A 4,975-nucleotide genomic window follows, 5' to 3' on the forward strand; every position below is an offset into this window, starting at 1 on the left:
CCCCGAACTGGACCGCGGGCGCAGCTCGGCGGCCGGCGGCAGACAATACGGAGGAGGGGCGCGGCCGCGCGCCCGCGCCGCTCGCCCCGACCCCTCCTCGCCTCGCCAAACTTCCCCCAACTCCGTCAACTAAGTTGTGCGCTCACCTTGCGGCTCTCGGGGCTCCCCCCGAGGGCCGAGCCGGAGCTGCTCCGCACCTTCGCCGCGGTGAAAGACAATAGACTGCCGCTCCCCCGGCGGCGGCGGCGGCGGCGGCGGCGGCGGCGGCTGAGGCGGAGAGGAGCGGGCACGGCGGTCTAGACTGAGCCCAGGCGCTTCACCGCGGCTGCTCCGGCTCGGTGCTGGCCCTGCACACAGCCCCGGCCGACCTGCGCATGCGCCTCGAGCCGCCCGGGGGTGGGCGGGGCGCCCGAGAAGGCCGTCCCGCCTCTGAGCCCTCCCATGAGTACGCGCGATTTCCAGGGCTGAGAGCCGAGATTGCAAGGCAGAGCTGCCCATCAAACTCCGTGCGACCAATGGGCAGAGGGCTGGGCGGTGTGCTCAGGTCGCTAAGGGAGGCTGAGGTTGACCGCAGCTGCTGCCAGGCGGCGAAGTGATCAAAGTCGGGTGGCTGGCAGCTGCTGCTTGTGGAAATGCCCACCCACCTTCTTCTCCCGCCCCATCTCCGGAAACTGCCCTTCCTCTGCTGCCTGCTGCACACCTGAACTGTAGCACTTGCCACACATGCTGAAATGATTTACTGTTTTCTTCCTCCCACGTCTTCTAATCAGGAAGTGGGGTCTTCTCCGGAGACTAATGTGGGAGGTTCCGCTAGGTGCGCAACAAGTGTCGCTTGGTTGGGTGGACGGCGCAGTGGTAGGAACAGAATTGTCACTGTGCATTTCATTAACTTTGGGCTCCTCGCTCACCCGCAGAATCATAGGCTTCGAGTTGCAAAAAAGACCTCAGAAATCATCTGGTGGTTTCTGAAAAGCAAAATATGGTCAGTATGCCATTGGTGACTCAGGAGATCATGTTAGTTTCTACATGAAGTCCATTGTAATGTGTATTAGGGGAAAATGCCTATCACGTCTTACCATTATTTAACTGATATCATTTCTTAGGTCAACAGAAAGTTATAGAAAAAAATGAGTTTACTTAAAGTGTTAAGTGAAAAACGGAGACATTTTATATGCAGCTCAAGGCTATGCAAGACTGAAAATAAAAGAATATGCAAGACCAATTTATAGTGATTGAAGTAAGAACAGTGCTTACCTAGGGAAAGAAGGTTATTGATTAAGGGAGAGCTGGAGGCAACCCCCTTAGGTGATGGTTCTGTGTTTTCATCTGAGTGGTGATTACAAAACTATACGTATGAAAAAACCCATCCAGCTATACACTGAAAAAATGGTGCACTTTACACATTTTAAAGGTGTGCTTTTAATGTTACTTTTTAAAAATACTGATAGCAGTTATGACAAAAAAAAGATATTGCACATGTGCAAGAGAAACCTTGATCTAAACAGTTCACTACCAATGACCAAACAAATACCTAAGAGTGGGTATCCTGAGTACCTACTAACTGTATCAGGTCCTCCCACTAGTCAAAGACTGTAAATCCTAGAAATGCTCCTACTATTGAGCTGAAATGTGCTTCTTTGTGGATAGGCCCAATTCTCGTATTAGTTCACAGAATAATAGAAACTACAGCCAAAAACACCCAGTTCTTCATGTGAAATTACTGTGTTTCCAAACCACCTCATCATGCTTTTGGTCCTCTTCCACTCAATCTAAGTGGTATGTAAAAGCTGGCACAAAGAGGGGAGACTCCTGCATCCTAGTCTTAACTGTATCACCATGAGCAAGTCATGGCTTAAAAACCTCAATCTCCTATAAAACAAGAGGACTACACACAAAATTCATTTGGACCCTAACGTTTAATAATTCCTACTCCTAAAGCCTGGCTGATCTGTTACAGAGGCTGATCTGTCATCTTTGTAGTAACTGTTGACAGTACCATCCCCTGCTCTTCACTTCACTGGGATTTCCAGGAGGCTACAGAGGGGTTGAGGAGTTTTGGCATTGTGCACCTCTCAAAAAGTTCCCTGCTGCTGCAGTTGTTGGTGTTTTAGGAGCTCACTTTGAGATGCAGGGGTCTAATCTAGATTCCCCAAACAGCTCAGCCCCTCTGTCCTCTGTAGAAAGTGCATAGCTGGTGCCTTCATATCATTCAGGTCTCACTTCAAATATCCATCCTTAGAGAAATCTTCCTTGGCCACTCTTTTTTTTTTAAGAGCATTAAATTATGGATTTCACATGAAATGGATGATACACTAGCTTCATTGCTATCTATAATTTTATCTGATACCACTATTCAATTTTGATATAGTGCATAGTTTGTGCCAAAAATCTTGGTGTTTTTTTTGAGGTTCTAAGGATTGAACTGAGGGCCTCATTCATGCTAGGCAAGAACTGTACCACTTAGCTACACACTCAGCCCAAGGATTATTTTTATAACCAAATAATTCCTTAACATTTGAGAGGTGACTCTTTCAATAATGATGCTCAGAAGGTCACAACAGCAACTGTCAGTTCAACTCTACCAAAGTTTCTAGATACAGCGACTTTCTACCCAAACAGGTTGTAAATAATTTTCAGACAAAACCTGAAATCCCCCTAAAGGAATTCTAACTTCACACTGTTGAGGAAATTTACCAAAATGGCCTCAGAATAGAATAACTTTTCACAGGACATTTTAAAAAAGACATTCAGCATCATGATCAAACTGTTACATTTAGCAATCAACACCGTAAGTACAAACAAAACAGCAGAAAACAAACCACTACTGTTCATGCAACCCTTTGTTGGAATGCTCTACACTTTCCACAGAACATGAATTAAAATCACTTCTTCGCCAGGCATAGTGCTGCATGCCTAAACGAATTGGTCCTGAAAGTGCTACTGTAATGAACCTTCAAAATGAATGTCTCTGGTATTAAAGGTTTTTTTCAAGGTACACCTAACATCTCTGTAGAGTATGCCCCACTTCACAGTCAGAAATTTCAGGTTTAATCATTTTTTCACACACCCTGTACCAGGAAAGACGTCAGGGTCCTATGAAGCAGTGGTAGGATTCTCTATCTCTCCAATTGACTTATATCTGTCCAAGAGATTTACATGCGTTATAAAACCTAAAAATATAAGAAGGATAAACCCCATTTTATAGAGTCCCCAAAAATGCCAAAGTGAAAAAACAAAACAAATACAAAAAAGTCAACAGTTGAAAGACAATCAATTTTTCTTGAGACCCATGTTCCCAAAATGTCTCCTTTTATCAAAGAAGCACTGAAACAAACTTGTCCCAGAGATTTTCTTGTGCAGTAATGAACATTTTCTTGGTTTTGTGGTAGAAATAGCATTTTGATGTTGCCTTGGGAATGCCTTTCAACCTTTTGTTTGGTATGAAGCCGACTTTACCATAATCTCAAACCTATTACCTCAGCATGTGACCCAAACCTATGCCAATCAACACACCCTATTTACAGGCAGCAGGGCTGAGTTCAGGGGTGGTGGCATGACCCCAAACATGACAGTCAGAGGCAACAGGAGTAAATTTTACCCTCCATTTGATCTGTGGGGGTCTTTCTTGATGGATCTTTGTCTGCCTTAACTAGAATCTGGAAAGATATGCCTGTTGGCCATTTTGTCACCATGAGGAAAGAATCTTTGAGAATGGAGTCAGCACAGTGGAAAGATAACATAAAGAAAAACAATCTCCTGGTGACACGGGTTGAACTGCTGAATTCAGCAGGACCTAAAGCTGGAACAATATGTAGACTTTTCAATTACATAAGCCAATAAAGTCAGTCAGTAGAGGTTTCTGTTATTTACATTCATAAAAGTTCTAATTGGTGCACCACCTATGAGGTGATGGTCTTTCTCTGCTCAATTCTCTGACCTACTTCTTTGTTCAACTAACAAATATCTGTTGAGTATACTGTGTGCAGGGCATTAGGCTCAGTCCTGGGATTGTAGGTAAACAGCAAGGTTCCTGTTTAAAGAACTCACAGTCAAGTGAGAGAAACAGGCAAACCAAAAAGAGATCAAATGCATAAGTTCCTTTAAAGAGGCAGAACAGAGAGAAGAACTTTTAGTCAGAGGGTGAAAGATCAAGGAAGGAATCTGTGTCAGCTTCCTATTACTGTGACAAAGTGCTTGAGATAAAAGGAGGAGGGGTTATTTTGGTTCACCATTTTAGAGGTTTAAGTCCTAGTACCTCAAGGCAGGAGCACATGGCAGAAGAGGCCTTTTTACTTTATGGTGGCTGGGAAGCAAAGAGAGACAGAAAGGGGCCACCTCCGAAAGGCCCCACCAACTTCCAAGCTGAGGGCGAGCCATTAACTTGTGGGCCTACAGAGCATATTCAGATTCACACAATAGCAACATCTAAGAGGATGACAGATAAGCCGGGTCTCAGAAGATAATCAGCCAGGTAGAGAGCAGTAGGATAGTAAAGGAGGCTAGGATGTGTGCACACAGGTAAGAGAGCCCCTTCCCCAAAATGCTGAAAGAAATTCAAAGGCATGGCACTATCGGAAGCACAACACACATAGGAAACTGGAGAAGCAAAAGCAGGTGAAGGAAGAGCAGCAGAAGCCCACTCATGAGTGGCCTAATATGCTCCATGCTAAGGGATTTGGTCTTTATTCTAAAAAGCAAGAGGACTTTTAAAATAATGGTGAATAACACAGCCACAGTCAGAACAGCTTTCCTCCTAGAAGGATCACCTTATCTCCAAATATGCTCAGGTTCATGGGAGACGAGGATAAGGGTGAGGACAAGAGAATTTCTAGTAGAAACCTGACTCCAGGTAAACTGCTTTAAATTTCGGAGCTGAATTTTCTTTTCTGTGGGCAGAGGGAACTCTTCGTTCTCAATGTCAGGCACGATATTTTCCAATGTATGCGAGCCAGATATATGATTCTAAATTTTCTGA

General features: G+C 44.8%; 1 protein-coding gene across 5 annotated transcripts in view; it reads right to left on the bottom strand.

The window, feature by feature from the left end:
* The window catches only part of Akap13 (A kinase (PRKA) anchor protein 13), a 321,318-nt gene extending 320,923 nt beyond the window's left edge, over nt 1-395 (bottom strand). For all 5 annotated transcript variants that reach the window (XM_013512533.1, XM_005381591.1, XM_013512532.1 and 2 more), the window contains exon 1: nt 147-395. The gene's annotated coding sequence lies outside the window, so the exon portion shown is untranslated. The remainder of the gene's footprint in view (nt 1-146) is intronic.
* Nucleotides 396-4,975: the final 4,580 nt, after the last annotated feature.

Source organism: Chinchilla lanigera, unplaced genomic scaffold, assembly GCF_000276665.1.
Source record: "Chinchilla lanigera isolate Chin_1 unplaced genomic scaffold, ChiLan1.0 scaffold00015, whole genome shotgun sequence".
NCBI lineage: Eukaryota > Metazoa > Chordata > Mammalia > Rodentia > Chinchillidae > Chinchilla > Chinchilla lanigera.